This window comes from Filicampus tigris, chromosome 6 (genome assembly GCF_054856515.1).
Source record: "Filicampus tigris isolate MCC_2025a chromosome 6, RoL_Ftig_1.0, whole genome shotgun sequence".
In the NCBI taxonomy this organism is placed as follows: domain Eukaryota; kingdom Metazoa; phylum Chordata; class Actinopteri; order Syngnathiformes; family Syngnathidae; genus Filicampus; species Filicampus tigris.
This window is the reverse complement of record NC_141222.1, coordinates 19,997,965-20,022,406: the sequence shown is the minus strand read 5'-3', so window position 1 is coordinate 20,022,406 and position 24,442 is coordinate 19,997,965. Positions and strand designations below refer to the sequence as shown.

Below are 24,442 nucleotides of genomic sequence, written 5' to 3'. Positions count from 1 at the left end.
TTATCTTTTAGGAAGACCTGTTATCATTGCACCGTTAAAATACACGCATCCGCACAACCAACACACACACACACTACTGCATCTACAATGTTGTGTGGAAGATTAAAACTTTATCTTCTCTGTGCCCTACATGTGGCGCAACACACACACTGTGAAGAAGAAAACCACCTGTAATGAAGTTAAGGTTGCTCTATTAGTGGCTATTTTAACTAGCAGAGCAAAGGAGCACACCATGTAACATTTATTTCTTCTACAATGCAACTGAGAGTTTGCCTAGCTTTTGACCAGATATGCAGGAGCAGATTTAGTCGCCCAAAAGAAATGGCTTAAAAAGAGGCTTGAAACCATGAACACTGCCGTAGTTGGATGTGCTTTTGACAACAAAATTACTCATTTATTATAAGATGTCATGACTGCAATAATGTGTCAATAGTTTTTAAGTATCTAAGGTACATAATCAGGATTGGGCTCAATTTAAACAGCCCCAAAGACCCATGAAAAGCATCTTACTGGATCTAAAACAGGGATGGCCAAGTCCGGTCCTCAATCCAGCCTGTTTTAGATGTCTCCCTCCTCAAACACACCTAATCCAAATGATCAGTTCATTAGAAAGCTCTGAGAAGCCTGATAACGATCCAGATCATTTGAATCAGGTGTAATGAAGGAGGTCGACATCTAAAACAGGCTGGATATGGACTTGGGTACCCCTGATCTAAAACATGCATTAAAGCGCCAACTCGAGGATCAGAGTTTGAGACCCCTGCTCTAAGTCAAGTCTTTTTACTAGTTTTTGTTTTGGGGTACTTTAACCCTTGTTATTTTGGACTTCAGTTAATTCAGTGGTTTTGATAATCCAAGTACACAGTAGGTTTGTTTTGTTCTTCTGGAAAATAAATACATTTAGTTTTTGAGTACATCCTGCCTTCCTGCTTCCCTCAGTTGGGTCCTCAACCCTTGCACTCCAAACCAAAGTTCTTTTTTACCCAGTTTTCTTGAAAATCCCTTCAGGACACATCAAGAACAATATCAGATTTGGTGTCAAACTATAATCATATTCTTTAGCGGATTATTCTTTATTCTGAAAGCGGATCCTCTCATTAAGTATTTGGGATCTTATTACACAATCATATACAGTGGTACCTCGACTTACGAACATCTCTTCATACGAAATTTTCAAGTTACGAAACGCCTCAACAGGAAAATATTGCCTTTTACGAAAGAAATTTCAGGACACGAAAGGAAAAAAACTGTATGGGCTGCTAATCGCAGCTCCAGAGTTTCCTGAACGCAACAGACACATAGCTGCTCTGCCATTGGCTATTACCTAGCATCTTCCTGGCATCCCATTGGCTAAGAGGGACCTCTACCGTTTGTGTCTATGTGTGTAGGTAGACAGGTAGATAGATATATATGTGATAAATATGTCTATGCAGCGTCCTCATCGTTTGCCCCTCGGGCCATGAGATGTTCCGATAGTTTTACGTGAATTAGAAACGAGGAAAAGGAAAAAAGGAGAAAATCGTTTTGTTTTTTTTGTCCATACAAACAAAGCAAGAGATAATAGAAAAGTAGGAAAAAGGGATGCGTTTCGTTGATCTCGCCAAAGAATATGAATGTAATGTATCGACAGCCGCCATGTTATTAAATCAGTTCTTTACAAAACGCCAGATAGAAGCCACTTCTGAGAGGGAACATGAACCAAAGAGGGCAAAAAGCGATGAGGACAGCTATTAAAAGGTAAACGACCATCATTTTTCTTCTTTACTCTGTTCTTTGTTTTTTACATTATGCACAACTCTCATTTATTGTGCAATAATCTAATTGTAACATTGTATTGTTACATGTTTTGATGCATTTTTATGATTTATAAAACATTTACGTCTGAATATTGGGGGGTCTTGGAACGGATTAGGGCATTTACATGGAAAATGCGTCTCCACTTACAAAATTACAAAAAGAAATTCCTTCCAGAACCAATTAATTTCGTAAGTAGAGGTACCACTGTACAAAGATTGTAATTTTAACTCATACTTAGCACACCGACATACAGCGCATGCAGTCTTCTATAGTGAACATGCAATTTAGCATTGATTATTAAGCATCTTAGTACTTGTAAATCAGAACCTTAGTCAAATTAATTTAGTAGCTTAGCTAAAAGCGGATGTCAAACGTACCGTTAATTGCAAACAGCCTTGGCTATTCTCGTCAATCCTGCCGTCCAGGAGTTAGCGCTCCTCTGGGAGTCTCCCGTTTACTAACAGTGAGACGATCCTCTCCTGAAACCCGGATCCTTTCTCACGACCCTCTCCGGCCATGTCGCAGGTGCAAAAACAAAGCAATAAACAAACAAAGTGTGAAAACAAACGCGAGCTAATGACAGCACAGCTGCATCGCGCTCAGCGGGGTTCTCTCCATTAGGACTAAAAGGCTTCTTTATGACTTTGCCTTACGGAGTTAATTCACCACTAAGTGAGTGAAGGTGCGTCTTTAACACCTTCGCACAATATGGCTGGAGTCAATTCTCCATCTGCCACCGTTGCCGCTTACATGCATCAAGCTGAGAACGCTTTTGAAGGTTAATATGCATTTAAAGCTCAAAGGGAACTATTTGTTTGTCAATTTGTATGTTGTTAGCCTAAAAGCATAATTGCCCAAGTCATCTTTAATTTACTGTCACGATAACCATAAAAAATACCAACTTGCCCGGGGTGGGGGTGGGGATGGGGGGGACGCTTTATCTTTGTCTGTGTAGATTCTAGGTCAGCGAGGTTGTGAAAAAAAAATGCTAAGGTTGAATCAAAACAGCTGGACAGAGGATGAAAATGTTCAAAAATGATTCTTCAATTCTGCTATTAGGCTACAAATGTTTTTCAATCTTCTTAATTACTGGCAAAACTACCAAGATGAGTACATTTACGCTGTAAATTTTACGAGCACGAGTCAAAGTGTTGAGAATATTAAATATTTTGCATAGTTTCTCAAATTGTTTGGAAGTTAACACTCCAACCTTTGCGATGTTAATGTTTCAGTTTGGGCGGCACAATAAAATCCATAGGTTACATTTGGGGCTGAAATGTCAGACTGAAATTAATTTTGCGGGTGAGAATATTGCAGGCCGCAGGCGAGAAATGAGACTGTGGCAGGAACAATAGTCATTGATGAAATCCCATCATCCTCTTGTGTGTGCCCGCGTAAATGTGAGGCATTGAATAGTCCGGGTTTGTTAGTATTTGACTTCTCATTGTCTCAAATCGGGCAGCCTGTAGTTTGTATTTTGGATTAATATCAGGCAAGCCTGCTTTGCTTCCTGTCTTCTAATAATGTAAACACTTCAATTATAAGAGTTGTATTAAAAATTTGCTTTCACAAAAAAATAACAATGCACACTCTTGATTGACATTTGTCAGAGGTATTAATTAAACAATATGCATATTATTGCGCTTGCCGTTTGTAGCACTATAATACTGTACTGCATCATACTGATCGCTAATAGTCACAAAAAAAATTTAAGGTGACTGAAAAATGAATGGTAGTACTTTATAGGACAAAGTTTTCCATATACCTTTAACACGTAGTACAAATGGGCTGCTAGTTAACTCCTGGTTGAAGTTAACTTTGTTATGCTAACGTAAATTCATTAGCTTATGTGTATGTTGGCTACTGTTATGTTGTGAACATGCAAGAATTTTTGGCTGGGCAGCAAGTGTACTGTAATGCGTTGTCAACGTTGTCATAGTTATCCATGTTTGAGTGGGTGTCTAAAACATGGAGGAAAATGTATCATTTTAGAACTGCTGCTGTTCCTCACACACATAAAAAACAATAACCCAACTGTACAGAGACTTTATATTATCGGCCACAGCTTGAGAGAGGTGGGTAGGCCTACGTCATATTTTTGTTTCACTTGTTAGATAGTTAAGGCCATTAGTTTTTTTTTTCAAAGTATGTCAAATTTTTGGAAATGTATAATCAATTCTTATGAAATATTATTAGCCTATTACTAAATACCGAAAATGTGATTGAAACAAAACCCTAACCTTTTCGTTGACTAAAACTGGACAAAAACCATCACATGTAGAGATGACTCAAATGTGACTAAGACTAATAAGCACAACTAAAACTAAAATGGCTGCCAAAATCAACACTGCATAGAATTCATCATAATTTTAGGACATTGCACACCAACACCAAGACACTTTATGGCACTATGGTGTTACTTTTGTAACACTTAACAGAATACGGCATACGACCAGTCTCATTCGAGCATATAAGGGTGACTGATATTTGTAATATTTGCTTTCATTTGTTTCTTTGCTGGTCCATTAAAATGTCTTCAAATAAGAGCCGTCAGTGGCGCTAAAATATTTAGGCACCACTGCCTTTATTTAAAACAAATAAATTAATAAAAGTTTGTTGTGCGTTATTGGAATATCAGTGCTAACTAAGTATATTGTAATGGATGTATTTTTTTTAGGGTTGGTACACATGCAAATAAAAAGACGCTGAATATGAAATAATCTCTCAAATTTAACACATTATGTCATGAATATACTTGGCCAGCATCACTTCTGATCAACCCCCATCGTTATTTTTATCCCATTATTTTCAAAATTGGCTCACAAGCTTGATTCCGATGTTCTTCGATTTACCATTGTATACCTTTTCCAGAAATGACTTTTTTCTGATTGGCTCAAATGATTTAAAAGCTTAGGTGTTATAGCACCACCTGTTGCTCCGGCATACACTTGACAGCCTGCAAATGTATTTTACTGTAGACAGAAAACATGCTAGTTTTTTGTTAGTGTTGGATCCCACGGTGGTAAACTACAATCTCCTCCCTGTGCGGTGTGACATGTTTTTAACACATGCTGCTGTGTGTCTCCTTGTCTACTGAGTGATAAAAAAAAAAAAAAAAACGTTGGAGGTCGGAAGAGGCAAAACAGAAGGCCGCGGCCGGGCGGCTCTGTGGAAGCGCTGCTAATGGCGGCACGCACGTGGGAGTGTTTAATGGCGAGTGGAGTCATTTGCGCTTTTTAATGATGATTAGAGGAGGAAATTGGCTCAGATTTACAGTGTCACTCTACGTTTAGACAGAGGAGGGAGGATATAGAATAAGGCCTCTAAATCATGTGTGTCTGTGTGCGCGCCCGTATGAGACCGACAGACAGACATGCTAACCCCCCCCCCCCTCAGTCAGCCCCCACCCACAGCACCCATCCACCCACACACCTCCACTCGCAGAGGAAATGTATCACTTAAAGCGACTGCAGCTCAGCTCACACAACCTAATGAATCCGCACTCAATTTTACGCCTAGCTGCCCTTCCAACTGACACACACGTACACACACGCCTGCACACGCACACACTAAAATAACTTTAGCTTCTTGGTCTTTATAATGTGAATGGGAAATTGGAAAAGTTAGATTTTGGGGGCTGGTTTTCCGTCTTCGCATCAACAGTTTAGTGTCTTAACTCACCTTTTGGAAGTGTCTCTTCAAACTCATCCCCAACCCCTCTCTTAAAATCTCCTTATGCATCACACCATTTGCGTTCTTTGCTCATTTAAAACCGTGGTTAAAATTACAACTAAGTGTGGTCCCCTTATCACCAATTCTTGCTGCATTTCAAAAAGAAAAATTTAATTTGAATTTAGTATGTCATTTTTCCAAATGACATTTCTATCCAATCTATTTGGACAATATTTGTATATCTATTTGTCCTCCAACAATATTTGTCCTCCACGCTCCCAGAACTTCTCCCATTTGATGCGTCAAACGGGCGACCGCCCCACCTCACATTATTTCTCAATACTCAGACTCATCCATCATTCACAAGAAAATTTTGAAAATGCTGAAGAAAAAGCTTCATGTAATGACTATTTGCTTATTTAACAATTAACACGTTTGAAGTTAACATCTATTGCACTCGGCACGGGCCACTTTGACGGTTTACCGTGGTTTGATACGGTCATGGTTTCAATAACTGGCTGTCACCGGGAATGAGCGCTTCTTTTCTTTTTTAAGGTGACGCCTAAGCAGGGCACAATGATTGTCTGCTTGCAGAGTTGAGTAAACAAGCTGCCTCTCCGTGAAGTTAATTGCCTCCAGTTAACTTTTTTACTCCTTCTCGGTGAGCAGTCATGCACGGAGAAGGAAGGAGGGAGCAAGACGAAGGAGACACAGCAAACATGGATGCCTTTTTGCTCTGTGCAGTGTCCTTTAAAAAAAAATGGTGCTAGCGGGTACTAGTTAGCCCTAAGGACAGCATGAAAAGCCCACTGGTCTGTTCTAAAAATAGCTCACCAGTGAGGGGACACTGTGACTTACTAAGAAAAAACATAGAAAAAACATAGTTCACGTTTCTTCTGTACCAAATACAGATATTTGGTCCAAAAATAAAATAAGTATCCAATGCGTTAAAAATAAGTTGTTTTTATTTAGCCCATTTTTATTTTTATTTTTTTAGGAAATTTAAGAGGTAAAATTGTAATATCATGACACCGTGATATTTTTGCTCACAGTTATTATACCATCAGAATCTAATATTGTCCCATGCCTAGTTTGCACTTGCTTCATGGCTGTAAGACCATGCCATTGTGTATTTTGTTCTTTCTGCCATATACGTTTTTTAATGCAGTGATTTGTTTCTTTTCAATGCAGTTCCAGTGGCTTGGTTTCTCTAGAAAACATGCTTCTTGACACACGCGGCAACTAATAGAGGGGTGCGGGCATCTATTGGAGCAGAGGCCATTATTCGAGAAAATACGGTAAATCTGCTCATGCGCAGTAAAAGTTTACGCTCGGAACTTTACTCTTGTAAAATTGCAACTTTTTTCCCCCTCAGTCTTTTAAAATGATTCTCCTAGCTAGAACTAAGCACATCACTTTATTCTAAAAATAGTTTATTTATTTGTTTATTTATTTAATTTTCAGTGCTCTTTCAGTACAAATGTATGATAGTAAATACTGTAAATGAATTGTTTTCAAGTGCTGCACAGTAGGGTAATGGTTAGCATGTCTGCCTCACATTTGAGAAGTTCTGTGTTTAAATCGTCATGTGCTGGTTTTGTATATTCTACCGATGCTTGCGTAGGCTTGCTCAGGCTGGTTTCCTCCCACATTCCAAAAACATGAATGGATGTTAGGTTCATTGTAGGCTGTAACTTGTCTATAGCAGTGAGTGTGAACAAGTCAGCAGTCTAGGGTGTAATCAACCGGGATACACTCCAGCTCACCCATGAACCTAAATAAGGACAAGTGAGAAAGAACATCCATCAATTTTCTAAGTTTAAAAAAATTAAAAATAAAATAATAAAAAAAAATGTTGCAGTCTGATCCAAATTGATGACTTCCAAGTACAGTATTTCAATAAGTGGCCTATAGGGGACAAAGAAATGAAAGCATTTCAGTTATTCAATAGTTAGCATCACTTTATGGTTTAAAAATGTTTTCCAATGTCCAATTTGAAGTTTGACATCCCCCTCGGAAAAACTAAACCTTGCAATAAATGCAATCCTCAAAAATGATAAACTTATGCGAACACAAACAAATCATATTGAAAAAAATCCACAATGGCTGCAAAGATGTACTTTCTGGCCATCAGGCGGTTTCTCGTTGCACGGCGTTCTAGTGGCAGCTGTGACGAATGTGAAAGATGCAGAGAACCAATTGACATTTCCAACAACAATAGAAACTGATTTTTAGAGGCCTGCTCTTCAGTTTTGTGCCAACAAGCTTTTCAGAGAGTGAAAAGCTGCTTCAAACTGTCAAAACAAAATAAGTGTGAAATCACTCAAACACCTCTGATCGCCACTGACAACAAAGCAGCCGGTTCGCCCAAGTGCACACAAAACACATTTTCCATTGAACTTTATATTGATTTTATTAAGTAGATGTTATGCTGTTAGAAATACATATTGGTCAAGCTCACACTCTATTCTTTTTCATAAATTAACCGCAAGTAAACATTGTAAATGTGTAACGTGAGCTTGCTGACAGGGTGGACAATGACATAGTGTCCGCCCTTACATTTTTAACTAATCTTAGCATTTCATGAGCACATGGTGGACCTTCACTTAGCAATATTATTCAGTAAGCAATGCAACTGTGTACTGTTTAAAAAATACATTTATACAAAAAAAAAGAGGAAACGGAGGCACTCAAAGTGATTCTGAATTAAAAGGCCGTTATTTTAACATTGCCCTGACGAGAGCCTACCAAGGCTGAAACGCGTAGGCATTTTTTTTCAACTGGCCATGTTAAAATAAAGGCCTTTTAATTCAGAATCACTTTGAGTGTCCTGCACTGATTCCTTGACTGAAGAGCACCAAAACGATATTTTTGAGAAAAGTCAACACATGTGAGAAGCACTCCTGTATGCTATTTGCTTGAATACATTTATAATTTCTGAAACACTTTTCTATTGATTAATATTTGACCATGATGAGGTGGACATGTTAGGCTTGACATCCAACTATGCAGTTACCCCATAACAACAGATTTGACAGCATTTTCAGGGACACACAGGGAAAATTGCTTTCTTTATTGAATACTTTATTCTGGACAGTAAAACCACTTGTTACACACATTGTAGTTCGCAGTGCAGTGTGCGGACAAATGTAAAAATACCTTCCATGATACATCCCCAAAAAATAAAGGGATTTTTTTTTTATATATACTGGCATGTGTGCAAATGTTTGGCCAATAATAATAATAACACCTCAGGGTTTAATTATCCTGCTACGTTTTCACACTACGTAATTCTGATAAGGGCACCAAAAGCACTTTATTGCAATATTAACAAGTGTAAATTAGTGTAAATTGTGACATCATTTCCTGTTGTGTTTCTTCTGCTTCTATTTTTTTTTCCAGTTCCTGTCTTAAGTTTCACGTCACCTCTTGACCTCTTCACACCCAAATCTCTAAATGTGGATGGCGTGGAGCAATTCCAAACACAGTCTTGGAGGTTGACAGACTACACAACTGTGTAAGTTAGCTCATGTTGCCATATTATTATGTTAATGCAAATTCTCCCGCTGTGGCACTAACAAAGGATAATAATTGTATACTACTACATGACAAAGTGAGTGCAAAAATCCACATGCACTCAGTTACTGATTGAGTAGGCAAACCTCAAAATTGCCCCCCAGCAGCTGTTTGCTTCCTCGAATGGATACAGAGACACCTAAATCAAATAAACAACCCACACATGTGTACAGACGCTTTTGTACATTGTGTAAAACACAACAAGCGCACAATGATGACTGATGGCCTTTTTCTACTGCACGGTATCCACACAGCTCTACAGTTCTATTAGCAAAAGCAGGTACTACCGTATGTACAACAAGGTACTATTGACCAATATTTCCCAACCTTGATTGAGCCAAGGCACATATTTAGGAAAGATCGCACTCACGCTACACCACCAAACAAAAAATGTCAAGCCAATCACAGTGCTCGTATATTTATACACGTTATCAAACACAGTAAGGTCTAAATGACTTTATAATGGCACTTCTCCACACTTAAACATCTAGATTAATCCATTATTCACTAGATCAACCAGCAGTTCTTAAACTTTTTACACCTGGGACCACCTCAAAAAATACTTTGCTCACCGTGTACCATAATTACCAGCATTAAAATACAGTAGCATAGTAGGCCCAAGTGTTCATAAAAATGGCACAGAGGTTTTTTAACTAAAAAGGGAGAAGCAAAACATTGTGCTTGAATAATAATTATATTAAAATATAAAATTTTAATCAATGTAAATGAACCACAAATAAAGGTTAAATACAACTGAATGATACTTCATTTTACACAGATCTGATCAGCTGGATTGAACCGGCAGATATTTTGCGCTTTAAGCTAAATTGGTGATCGGTTGTAATGCAGGTTCACAAAATAAGACATGACAGCAAACAAAGCATATACAGTTGGATTTTTTTTTTTCTAATTTTTTCCAAATATTTTTAAATAACACACATTTTACATGTATTGAATGCTTCTCCGTCTTTTTGGGAGAATGTTTAGCGTTTAATTGTTATCATTTTCTCCCAATGCATATCAGTGGGTCTCAATTTTTTCGAATTTTGGTTATTCATGGGACTTTTGCAAATTTAGGTTATTCATGGGCTTGGCCGGTCCCAGTCGAATTGCGGGTGTCAACTGCACAGCAAATACACAAGTTGTTTAAATAGATTGGATGGATTGGTCCATCTTCTGATCGGATCGGTGATCGGCTATCCCTTTTTTTTTTTTTTAAACTCGCTGATTGGTAATCGTCTCCAAAATCCTAATCATGTAAAGCCTAAAATGTACTTTACTAGTTCCAGAAAATGTTGAACCCACTGTATGATTATGCACTGTCGCATTTAATTCAGTGATTCTGTCGTGTACCACAAGATGGAGCCAACGTACCACATGTTGTACTCGTACCACACTTTGACAACCACGACATTAGAGAATCAATGAAATTGTGTCGTTTTGATAACTAACAAGTGTGAGGGCTCTAATGACGTTATGCCTCTTCGGGTTTGCATTTAAGACCATTTTACATGTGTTATTAAGCGATTTATATTTCTTTTCATCGCTGTTCCAAGGCTTGGTTTGTCCGAAGAATCTAAAGCCCCGTATGCTACTTCACACAACGCGCAACAAATGGAGCACACAATTTGAGGAAATTTCACTCACATGTGGAAAATCTGTTTTTAAAACACCCACATATTTGTGGACATTGTTGGTCCAAAAAGACGCACGCACGCATGCGCACGCACAAACACACGGGGAGCGTGCCAGCTGTTTCACTAACCCGTCTAGGCTGACCATGTGTCGTTGTTGCTTCCTGATGTCTCCATCAGCCTCACTTCCCTGACTCATCGCACATCTTGTCTTTTCCTCACAGCCTTGCTCCCTCCTCCACTCACATCAATAGCGGCTGGTATCATTTGCGAGCACACACGCGCGCGCGCGCACACACACTTCCTAGAATCAACACAATAATTGAAATATTTTCAACCTGATTAGGTCTGGCCTGCCGACTGGGTCGGTTGCTAGGGCTGTGCTCCCTGGTTGCTAGGGGGAGTAAATCAGCCGGCATTATTTGATTTCTGGGCCAGATATGAAACCGTTACCGCGGCGATTAAATGTTTCACAGCTTAGACACCTTGAGGGGGGGAAAAACGGAGGAAGAGAGATATTAAGTCGAGGAGGCAGGGAGGGAGGGGACGAGTGAAGGGAGACTCTACAAAGAAAGGTGAGAGCAAAGATGGAAAGAGGGCCTCGTCCAAGGCCAAACAATCCAAATTTGTCAAAACAAAATGTTTACTGAACCTTCATCGAGCCCCATATACATATAAAAAAATCTACTCATTCAGATGTATGTGTTATTATATAATAAATTAAGGACGGTGGCAAAAATGCTTGACTTTACAATAGAATTGAAATAAGTAGTTATTGATCCACATTGATTCAACTGCGTAACTTGTGCGCAATCCTTCGAAATGAAAATGGAATCTCCTGGTAGAATTCTTTCTGTGTGAGTGTGTGTGTGTGCGCTTGTCTTCCTGTTTTGACCCTGTTAGACTGTGTTTATGTGCGTGCATGCTTTAGTGTGTGTGATGCAAAATAAGAGGCCAATACGGTGGAAATGTTTTCCAGCACTTCCAAGTCTCAGTTGGCTGCGCTTTATCCCTGAGGTCGTGCGGGTTTGCGTATGTCTGCGTGTGTCTACGTGTGCCCGTGTGTGAGTGCGTGCGTGCGCGCCGCGGCGTTGTTTGCACCGCGTTGATATAGAGACGTCTAGAGAGTCACGCCGAGGACACCGGCAGCCGCCTCCGCATGGGAGCTGTGGGTGTTGTCAAATGTTTGGAAAACACAAAGTCAACCAAGCGCTCCCACTGGAACACATTCTACATACATGCACACACACAAACAATACGTGAGCTGGCTGCAAAGGTGAAAGGTCACATTTGAATGGTTTATAACTTCTTTATTCATCCTGTTTATTGTTCACACACATACATATGTTATTAGTAATGAGTAACTTTCTGCGTCCCCACATTAATATAAATGCAAGTACTGCTGATCAGAGATTTAGCACAATAGATAATTAAAAACGTGACAGAAGCATGAATTTACTAAATAGTGAGCCCACACGTGGCTGTACCACCATTTTATGCGATTTATGTGTGAACTAAATATTCTTCACGCGCAGACTTTATTTTTACTGCCGGCAGCTCGCCTTGTCTGAGAGGATTACACTAGTAAGCACTTGTGACTGAATTGGATTGATTCAGGCCCATCTAGTTTGTCACAGAAACTGGCTTCTGTTCTCTCCAGACATCTGGAGGTTTTCTCCAGGTACTCCTGCTTCCTCACGCATTCCCCCCCAAATCCAGTTAGGTTCATTGAAAACTCTAAATTGCCCATAGGTGTGGAGTGAGTGGGAATGGCTGTTTGTCAAAAGCTGCTCTGCTCATTTGGGGGCCACAGAGTGAAATGATGACATTGTTACTTAGTTTGTCCTATTATTTTGAGTAACAGCAATTATCTTGAAAAAAATCAGACAGAGCAGCCTACTTCATATACCTTCGTTGGTCATTTGAAGTTGCATGTACAGATGCATCGCAATGGATTAGAAAATCTTTAAAACATTTACTTTTTTTCAGTATTTCACTGATATTTTATATCGATATCAGTTAATATCATCTGATATTTATTTTTCTTTTTTCTTTTTTTTAAAGTTAATTTTCCCTGCTGAAGCTGCTGCCCCCGTGACCTGAACTCAAATAAGCGGTAGCTAATGGATGGATGGATGGATGGATGGATAATTCTGATGATTAGTTTACAGACAATCCAATGAATGGAAATGCCATTAATCCAGTCCAGGCTCGCCTTCCCACCACCCAAAAATGGATGTGTTTTTAAACAAAAAGAATAGCGCTCTATAATATTGTACTTTTAAAAACATACTGTAATGGCATCATTAAATGTAAAGAATTCAACTTTTTGTCACATTGTTTAGCCTTCATTGTTCTGCGCTTTCTGGTGTGTGTGCGTTAGCCACCTGGGGGCAGTATAATACAGATATAGAGACACAAGAAGAAGAATTTCACAAATGACTCAGTAAGCTGCAGTAATATAAGTCTTATTTCTTGGCAGATAAAGAATAATTGTGAGTATTGTTATATTGTTTGTCTAAATGTGTTGCCCTGCCCTTTGTGTTTAAATATCTGCTATTTCAAAGGTTTTAACACTGCAACACTGAGGCTATTTGTTAGCCCATCAAGGGCGTTTTATATTGTTTGTTAGCATTAAACTGTCTACAGGCAGAGCTATGGGGTTGTTTCAAATACAAAATGAGTCACTCTCTTTGTTTAATGTTTAGTTTGACCGTAAAGAATTAACACTAAAACACTAACGTCGGGTGATGTTCACCAATAGTTTTTCTTATGTGATATTTTGTATTGGGAAATTAAAGAAGATAATTTCCAATTTGGCATACAGTGTTGTACTTTTACATGAATTGATGAAAACTGTATTTTTATCCAGGATATTATATTGGTTTAAATGTACCCAACGTTAGTGATGGTGTTACTAATTTTAACGTTAGTGTTATATAATCATTTTTTATTTTTTACTTTTTTTGGGGGGGGGTTGTTCACTGCCAAACTGCTGCTTGTTGTGAAGTGAGTTGAGTTTCCTGCCACCATATAGCTAAACTCAAGGCACCTCTGTACTGAAAGAAACAATGTTTTTAGCCATTTTAATATATTGCGCTAAATTGTTGCTATAAGAATGGTGTTTATTTAGCAAAGCGATGTTTGTCACACTTTTTAGCGGGCCGCACAAAGCATCACAGCAGGTTTGTGGGAGAAAGTACACTGCTCTAATTGCCTTAAACCAGTCAATACGCCTGCAGTGCGCGCGCTCGTGTTTGTGTGGTCAATAAAGTGTGCGTTCGGAGGCAATTGGTTGTTTTTCCTCAGCTTGATGCGTTAAATGCATCCACACCAGCAAGGCTGCTGGCTAAACGCTATTGATTCCGTCCCGTTTTCAACTTCTTCTCTCATAACGACTCGTCGCTCGATCGCACTCGCCAGCGAGCGAGTGAGCGTGCGAGGAGAGCCTCTTAAATTACGAGCGTACGCAAATGTTCAAATGAGCGCAAACACGGCCTAGCGTCGTCGTTAATGCCGTTTGTTGACAATTTGCGCTGATGACTTGAATGATTGGCACTCACGCCGCGGCTCTATTGTCTTCGCTTCCAGTCGACCGGCGTTGGGGTCAACCGCGTTTTGATTGCTTTCATTTGGAGCGGCTCGAATTCCTCCCACTCCAGTGATAATTGTCCAAAGTGTGGCCATTACTGGAGCAACAAAGTGCTCGATGCTGCTAATTGACATTTTGGAATATCGAGCAGCGGTAGCGCTAACTGGAATTTGGCCGTCTTGTCAACGCTACACATGGTTGCAATATTCTCAACCCATTGTCTAATTTTCTGTGGTTATTTACAGCTGATTTTGATTGTATTGTAAGAGATTGAGATTTGCACTGAGAACTCTCGACTGTGAGGCAGATGTGCTAAATACTAGATGGAAATCTCTCACGTTAGACGAGGGCGGCACTAGCATTATTGATCGCTCTCCGGCCAGCCCACATCTAGTGGAAAATTTTCACGAATATGATTTGGTGGCGCAGATTATTAGTTCTGCCTTATTGCTGTTTCCATACGGTCGCATTACACTGCGCCACTTTTTTGCTGTGCCATCATATGAAAGAAAACGTGAAACAATCTTTCATAACAGTGAAATATTTTGTATTTACCGTTAGAATGATGATTAATCATCAAGATGATTCATTTCACACCTTAGCGCACAAGCAACATGGCTGAGTAATCAGTGAATATCACACCATCCACAGTCAGGGTTTCATGAAATAAAATAGACCAATCTTGCCCAATACATTCAAAATACGAGCAAGAAGAAATATAAGTTAAAAAAAAAGAAGCTATTTTTAGAATATTGAAAAATTAAGAGATTGTCGTGCCATTGTGCTTCTAAGAAATGATTTGAATAAATGAGCCATTGACCACCAGGATGCAAAATGGTGTCGGTTGACAATTGATCATATTGATTGACTGTTAGTAAGCAATTGAGCGCATGAGATAGAAGTGCACTATGAGATAACACACAATAGCAAAGAACCAGCAAATCTAGTAAATCAAGCTCAGCAAAATATTAATATCTGCTTTGATCTGTTCCTGTACGTATTACAAGTGTGTGCACACTTATGTCATCTTACAGCCACCCCTTAGTGAGTCGCCTCGTCACCCTGGCCACCCCGCTGAAAAATTTCTGGCTCCGTCGGATTAATGCAATTGTCCAGTTTTTCAGTTTCTTAACATCCAAGAGGAAATCAATCCAAACATATTTTTTTCAAGAATATGTTCCCAGCAGGCCCACTAGTTGAAACACTGATTAATATTTTATTTGTGGAATATGAGTTAAGCAGCAAAATCCACTCCTTTTTAGCCATCTCAGGGGGCGGCCATTTTGTCGTTTCTGTCGACTGAAAATGACATCACAACTTTTCAGGGCTCAGGTAACAACCAATCACAGCTCAGCTTCAGAAAACAGGTTAGCTGCGATTTGTTTCAACTAGTGGGCTTGCATAGAACTTATTCTTGAAAAAAATATGTTTAGGTTGACTTCCCCTTTAAAGTCCATGTGTTCCGCTGTATTTATTTTTAAAGACCCTGTAAAAAGAATTCAGAGGTTTGTTTCTTTAATACATAAAACAAGTATGAAGAAAATTTCAGCGCATGACTGCCGAAAGCTAAACCGAAATATAATGATGATGATGATATAATGATGTAGTTTATGAACAACACTCTTGCCTGTGGTTTGTCATATATTGAGGATTGATCTAATTTCACTTTAACGAGATTTTAACCTTAAACGTTTTTCCACCAGTTTAAGACAAACTGCAGTTGCCAATTAAACGAACTGTAAACGTATAATGTAAACTTTATCTCATGACCCTCATCGTCTTCTCTTTCAACCCTCCATAACCCCTTGCACCCCCTCAACCCTCCCCCCAATGCCCCATGCCGCCCCACCCTTTAAGCGGCCATCCACACGTCGGTGGACTCACATCTGGAAAGTGCATTTAGTTCTGCTTGAGTCACAGGAAGTTTTCACACTTCATGACTCATTAACCTGCAGACCTCCCCAAGCTAGCGAGGGGGCACGGAGAGAGGATGGTGGAGGGTAGGCGGGGGGATGCGGATGATGGGTTCGGGGAAAAGGAAGGTCTGCGAGATAATGGCAGAAAGCGAAGGTTCGATTATTATCTTTGTCTCACTGATCGAACGCCATGGAGCAAAAATGATGAAGGTGTGACGGCCGAGAAAAGCAGACAAGGATGGGGGGGTGATGAATTAAATACTGGATTGTGTGTGTGTGCGTGTGTTGTCCAGGTTGTGTGTGTGTGTGTGTGTGTGTGTGTGTGTGCGTGTGTGCCCAGCCCAGTGTGACTAAAGTGTCTGAAAGTGGAGCTTTTTCATAATGAAACACTTTTCTCAGAGTGATAATTACACCAGCAGAAAAGCAAGGACACCTCCTGTCAATGTGTGAAATTTTGTTTACTAAAATACTAACTTCCCCCCTGGTTGCATATATGTGAGTGTGTGTATGTGTGTGTGTGTGTGTGTGGGTGCGTGATCTTGTGTGTGGCATTAGAATCACTACTTAATAATCAACGCAATAAGTGCGAGCAGCCCTTCTCCCCAACGTGTTCCTGCATTTCCTGTCAGCTGACACGTTGAGCTTATTGTACATCTCGGCCGTCCGTTTCCCATCACAAATTTTATTAACTTCTTTCAGCAGATACCTTTTTTTTTTTTTTGTTTTCAACCACCCCTCCCCCCGCTCACAGTTCCTCCGCCGATTGCAATCTTTTTGGCAAAGGGAGGAATGACAGCCTTTCATTGCATGTCACAGTGGCTGAAAGCCCCTCGCCGAGGGGTTGGATCGAAGATAAGCCGTGACAGAGCAAAAGCTCAGATACGAAAGCAAGAAATGGGAAAAAAAAAAAAAAAGGTCCATTGGTGATTGCACAAATACAACAAAAGATACCTGTGTCTTTAATAGAATTTGTCTGAATCCTCATGTTGTTGTTTGACACCCAAAGGCTTTTATTTAAACAAATCCGAGAAGCAGAACAATTCAATTATTCGGCGTTGCTTTAATAAAAGCTTCGCTGTGCATTACGCGCCATCTTCCCTAATTCAAATTTTACGATTTAACAGTCGGGGCCTTTCCCATTAAATCTCGACACACAACGTTACAATTTTTGGGCAAGGTTTATTGAATAAATACCAAGAGAATTCTTGTTGGAGGAGCAGGCGCGAGTGGAGATTAGTGTGCGCAAGTAAGAAAAAGTTTCAGCTGCTGGTGCGTTTATAATCAACTGTTGGCAAGCACACTGGCACATCTGGCACAGGAAGTCTTTCATTTAAGACTTTTTGCAAATATGGGAATTCTATTTTTCTTGAGCAATGACTTTTCCAAGTGGTTAAAGTCAAGTTTTCAACTGTCAGGTTATACAAATAGGTTTGCGTTTGAGTGGCTCTAAAACAATAACTCTTCTGCCCTTCTGGGATTTTGTAACATGTCGTTTTCATTGACAGGAATAATACATCACTACAAAAATGAAATGATATGCTTTCACGTATACACTCCATCACTTGCAGCGTTTCAGCAAAAGTACTTTTAACTATTACTATAAATATGACAAAAATGGCATTTTAAATTTGGACAAAATATATGCATACATGCAAGATACGGGCTCTTATTACATTTCCTTTTCACTATACCTTTCTCAGTGCATGTATAAAAGATCCACTATGCTAACCCAACAACAAAGGGTTTGAAGCAAACAACAAAATAACCACAGACTGTAAAATTGATTTCCCAGTACAAAAGGGCTGTCTTGCACAAAAAATACCATTCAAGAACGACACAAAACTACTAAACAGCAAACCAACATTAAGTGCAAGAACTCATTTTGTGCATTTTTTCCCACAAAATCAACTCACTCAAAATGTTAATATTATTGCGGGACTGTTTGTCATTTCATTCCAAATCTGCAAAAAATTATTAGGCCTACTCACATTGAGGCATAGGGCAGTGTACGTGCAATTAAGCCATGTATGCCATCTAGTGGTGAATTGTGATATTACAACGTAAAACTACACTCACCCTCTGCATATTCATCAAATTAACTAGCACTCAAGTGCTGGGCTTAAGATATCAATGAGTACTAAATATAAATGAACAACTTCCTTCCTTCACTCTTTACCAAGATAATGCAGTTAAATAGGAGATTAAACAGTCCATATTGCCCTTAATGGAGATAAAGTGTATTGACTTGGTAGATAAATGTATATTAGATACTAATGCTGACTGATGTTGGTGTTGGGAGGATGTACCTTCAGCTCCACATTCAATATGGGAATGGTTTTAGGACAAAAACTGCTCATAAATCTTGGCGGTGTGTGTTTTGATGGAAAAATAATATGCTCTCTCCTCCTAACCACCTTGAAACGATTGTGTGGTTCAGCTATATTGTTTTTTGCACGGCCCTTGCCACTCATGTTACTGGAAAATAGTCCAGTATTATTGTGCTCAACATTTTTTATGATTTCTTATGAAAGCATTTCTTCTAAATGTATCGTTTGTTTATAAAAACACTGCGTAAACTGCACGTGTGATGTAAAGGCTGCCAATTCAGCCCTGTGACAATGCTAATTATTACAGATAGCGCTGCATGGTGGCAGTGAAATCAACTCACTCGTACACTGAGCAATGACTGTACAAATTCTAGTTCTAATTCTACTTCACAAACAGCAGCAGTTTGGCAGATGGCTGACAATTCTTCACAAAAAGCTTTTTGCAACTCCCAGTTGAAGTGTACTATCAAACTAAACATAAAACAAAAGAATTACACATGTAAAACAACCACATAGCTGTACCTTAGTAAAGTCAGTTTAGCTTAACGTTAACAAACATTGATCAATGCCATAGACGTCCTAACAAATAGCATCAGTGTCACAGTGCTGTATTTGAACAGAAATGGTGAAGCAACACATGTCGACAGAAAATAAACAATACTCACAGGCATGTTTTTTATCTTTTGTGAAAAATGACTAATATTACTGCATCTTACTGAGTCATTGGTGAAATTCTTCTTTGTGTGTGTCTTCGTTTCGGTATTATACTGTCCCCTGGTGGCCAAGGGGCCAAAATGAGCTAGACAACGTTTATTGAATTTAAGGATAAAATATGGCAAAAAATATTTCAATCTTTACATTGTATTTGATTTTATGATTAGAATTAGAGTCTTTATTGTCATTGCACTGTATGTTTTTAAATTCTACAAAACACATAGCAAAATTTGCTTTCAATTCATTTCAATGGGGAAAGATGATCACACGGAATGAATAATAATCAAACCTTAGAAATTTTCATTTTCAATTCACTTTAAATTATCAACATTTTACCCACATTTTATTCAGTTGTAATAGTAACAAATAACAACTTCCATATTATTTCAGACATTTGTGATACCATGTTTGATGCGCCCTGCAAGATTTGCATGATCTCGATGGAATAACACAACAGTGGGGGTCAACTGCCTTCAAAAAGTGTCCAGAATTATATTGATAATGACAGTTATTACGTTAACACTTTTGGATGCACAAGCACAACACCTTTTTATCAATAACACGATTACCCAAGCTAATAATGATAATAATCCTATATGGTCAGCTATAATTTGCCCACATCTTCCCTATGTAATTATAAACCGGTGTTAATCATTGTATTGGTGTTCTTTTGATTCCACCAGCTGGGCTTATTAAAGGCCACTCTTTGCTAATTAGCTCCATGCTGGCTTTCACCTGAAATGAGCTCAGCCATTGTCGTGGCATGCATGTTATCCAGCAGCAGCAGCAGCAACCACTAAAGCACAAGAGACACTTGATGTTTCCACGCCATGTCAACATTGTGTTCATGCAGGGGTTTTTATTTATTGATGTTATTTTGTGTTGGTGCGCAACATTAGCATGCAAAACATGTCGACATTTTCCTCAGACGTAATGTCCTGAGTCATCTGTGTGTGAATGAGTCTGTTGCTTTACTTTCAAATGTGCGATAGATGCAGTACAGTGAATCCCTAAAATTACGTCTATTTTGATTCAAAGACTGTTCTCTGATCCTTGAATATGATTCTTTTCCTGGAAAATACAACTGTTGAACAATACACCAAAGACGTACAAAAGACGATTTTCCAAAAAGCGATTATTTGAAAATATAAACACTTGCAGGGATTTATAGAATCAAAGTGTTGCATCTGGAAATCCTACCTTGTTAAATCAATGTTGATAATTGTGATAAATTGAGCAGATTTGTTATTTCAGAAGTGGCTTGTGATTGGCTAGGACATGTTTCAGCTCCCTAATGAGGACTAGCACCATAGAAAATGGACGGATGAACATTTTGACGGGATTCTTGGCTGCTAATCAGTTGCTGAGTATCTTGTGTCACACTTTGTTTTTATTTGTTTCTTGTGTCGTGCGTTTGATTCCTTCGTGGGAGGCTTGGCGGGTGGCGTGTGTCTGACACCTCTTTGCTTCCGTTAACCTCAATCAGATAGTGCCGGACCTCTGCGGAACACCTGCTCTCACAATGTGCGCCGAAGTCTGTGATGCTGAATCGATGGGGCACCTGGGGGATGGCACGACGGGCCCGCGTCGAAGGAAGGTGTGGAGGAGGGGAGGGGGTTGCATTGGGCTCGTCTGCCAGCCTCATTCTTCACGCTTCTTTAAAGAGAGGCGTGCGTGCGAAATAATACCTGCTCATTAGGAGCACGCCGCCTCCTGGCTAATTCATCGTGGACTGTCACGAGCTTGTGTACGACCCCCGGGAAACACATAAATCACACGCCGAACCGAGCGGCCGAGCGGCCGGCTTCATGCCCCCAACGCCGCTGATTTATCAAGCAAATTACTGCAAGTCCTGCTCGGCCCAAACACTTTGCAGAGGAAATCACCGACTAACCCCTGAGCCAACCGATTTATTGAAAAACTGCCCCCCCCACGCTCTACCCCCACCACCACCCCCAGCCCACACTCACCCAACCCCCTTCTCCGCCATCTCTTCCCGTGCCACTCCACTCATCTTTCACCGACTTAATTAAAATCCATCCCGTTGGCTCGTTGGCATTTATTACAACCAACGGGCTAATGAAACAAAGACAACGACAAACCCAAAGCTGCTTTGTGCCAGTAAACATTTTACAGCCCTCCCCGTCCTCCCCACGCACACACTTGAAAAGACGGCCTTCCTACTGTAGTGACATTTAAACAAGGTTTAAGGTAAGGTAGGGTATGACGATGAGTTTGCTTTAGTCAATTATCCAAACACCAAAAGCAGGCAACTAAAACAAGGAGATTTAAGGGAACCCCGATGTTGGCCACACTCATTATATGACATTGAGTTTTCTTGGCTCAAAACTCAATGATATGCTTACTGTCGCATGAAGATGAGTGAATAGCATTCATTTTATCATATCTTACGCCGTGTATAAACAAATGTGGTGAGAAACTGTTATTGTTTCGTACTGCAGTTTTTTGCACTCATGGTTAGGAGCGCCTCCAGATTTTTGGGGGGGCTCTTCACCAATGCTAGAAGAATCTGGAAAATAATTGATTCCTATTGATATTTCCTAATATCCGTTTACAACAGGGTTCCGTTTCTACGGCAGCCACCTAAGCCGAATTTGTACCTTAGTCAGAACAATGGTGATAATAGTTTCAGATTTTTCAATATAGTTAGTTTTAATTTCATGAAAAACGTGTGTGTGTATTTTTATGCGTTCTTAAAAGCATTTTTGTTTTTATTTTATTTTGTTAATGAAAATGACTTTTCAATTTTAGCTTTAGTTAAATCTATAATAACCTTGATCGGAACATGCAATAATGTGGTATTGAAATAATTACAGTAGATGTGTAAAACAGTAGGCTATAAATATAAAACAATCATATGAAAAAGAGTACGGCAGTAATTAAGTGTGCCATCTTGTGCCACTTCACCACGTCTTGTATCTTATGCTGCTGTGCAGACGAATTAATTGCACGGCATTCATAACCTCGAAATTCCGTATGTGGCATAAATCAAGGACTCTGCTGCCCCTATTCCGCTTGAGTTTTTGTATGACTTCCAACACCATTTTACAAGTAAGGTACTCTTATAAAGGAGTATAGTGCTCTATATTCATAATGCTGGCATATGCTGATTTTCATGTTTGGAAATTTGGCAGACCATTCTGCACCAAGCTGGGTGTTCTAGCGTTGCAAAAGTGTGTCTATTGACATGCGCTTGGAGCATCTGACAATTTGGTGGCAGAAAGTTTTTGAAACATGTTGTGGACCACGTCTAAGTCTGGCACGGTAAGTGCACTGCCCAATATGTGTGAATATGATCGGGGAAAAGGCAGACAGATTCACGGAAAGTGCATGGATGAATTAAATTTATCACTCTAAAAACAGTTGGCTTAAAAAATAACCCAATTTGGATTTAAAAAATGGACCAATATATTACTTGGATCAAGTTAACCCAATTTTCTGGGTTGTTTTGCACAAAACAACACGAAAAGGCTTTCATCATTGTACACATTGTTTTCTTATTATTATTAATATCATTATTATATTTTTTAAATCTTCCCACTGTGGTATGTATAGCTACATGAGGCCCATAAGTGCACTGGTTATCGCCAGGCTCATTTAACTTCCATTGTCTGTTGCCACTGCGGAGCCACTTTGATTTGCAGCGAATCAAGTTGAGTATGACCACATCAACAATTGCGCAAACAGCCCGTTTTAAAATATGCTGACTTGAGCGCGTCTGCGAAATTACCAACACCAGGTCTAACCTGCCTCCGCACAGATTTAGACCGCGTGATGTGCCGGATTTGCGCCAGTCACGAAAACAGAGCCCTTAGTCTAGTAGTTGCACACGGATGACTAAGTCATGCTACCAAAGTAGCAAACGTGGATAACATCGGCTTGTGTACAGTGCATATGACGTACAGTTCACATCTTGTGCATGTCGGTGAGGGGTGTGGCATTAATCAGAGACTTTATGGGCAAAGGGATTAGCGAAGTGAGGCTACTTTCAAATCTTACTAGCAGTTTTAAGACTGGAAACTCCCCTTTTGATAATGTTGTGTTTCCGACATGAGGTTTTGGGTAAAATCATATAACTTGTTTATTTCTATTGCTTTGTTGTGTTTAATTGATTAAGAAATACATACTATATGGGCCATTGTGAGGCTTAGTGTGTTGCCACCGCTGTTACACACAAGTGTAACCAGGCTGGATCACTATGGGCCTTAATTGACTCTCTTACTCGGGATGGAGGCGGGTGATGAAGAGCCGGAGAGCTTCTCAGATTGGCCATGATACTTAAAGTGCAAATGTGTCTGTATTGAATAAGCAAAACAACAACTCAATTACAGGTCTAACTGCCTAGATGGGAGGTCCAAATGACATTGTAGCCGTGGTTCTTGGCAGTCGCTGGACTCGCTCTCTCTCCCTCTCCTGCTTCCTCTTGAGGTTTGGAAATGGGGGAGACGGCATGGAGGAAGGCGCTAAATTAGCTGGCTGATCCGCGCTCATTGCCGCATACACATCCCCCTATTACCGCCGCCCGGGCGCCGCTTAATATTCCGGGCATGGTGGTGCGCGTCTAGATTGCAGATTTATCAAATGGGAAAATGAATGTATGATGATCAGTTAAATTGAAAATCAGCGCCCGGGTGACAGACCGCGCTGACACCTCGGTAATTAGAAAGAAAAATGATGGCGTCCGAATGCATAATAGAGCAAAAACAATTTACGCCATACACACTCCCCGCACCCCACCCCAACCTCCTTCTTCAACGCTGTAATGACGGCGTGCTCAAATTGAAAATTTCTCCCAGGTTGAAATTGAATTCATAAAAGGTGATGCATGAGAGACGCAGGAGGATGTTTCTAGGTCCACTCCTGGCTTGGCGTGTTAGCTCCCCAGAAAACTCAACCAATAAAGTGGATGTCCAAAGTCAAAGGTGATTATGTTCCTCAATTTGCCAACACTGCAACAATGATAGACAAGGTAGAGTAAAGTGTGTAAATTATGGCATCTACCAAGTGTACAAAGCATCAATTTTCTTGTTTAGGCTCCAAAATAGAGATAAATTAGGTACTTCTACACAATTTAATGATTCCCGATATAAGAAGTGGAGACAAAATGCTTTTGCTTGACAGTCTGTCATGATGTTCTTTGGTGCTGTTTTTGATGGATAAAAGATATGGTAAATATATTTATGGCTAGGTAGG

At 39.8% G+C, this 24,442-nt stretch overlaps 1 long non-coding RNA gene across 3 annotated transcripts in view; it reads left to right on the top strand.

Annotated features, from left to right (window-relative positions):
- Window positions 1-24,442, top strand: part of LOC147146154 (uncharacterized) — a 43,652-nt gene that overhangs the window by 7,047 nt on the left and 12,163 nt on the right. For all 3 annotated transcript variants that reach the window (XR_015087069.1, XR_015087070.1, XR_015087068.1), the window contains exons 3-4: window positions 6,661-6,767; window positions 8,872-8,986. This is a non-coding gene — a long non-coding RNA (uncharacterized LOC147146154). The remainder of the gene's footprint in view (window positions 1-6,660; window positions 6,768-8,871; window positions 8,987-24,442) is intronic.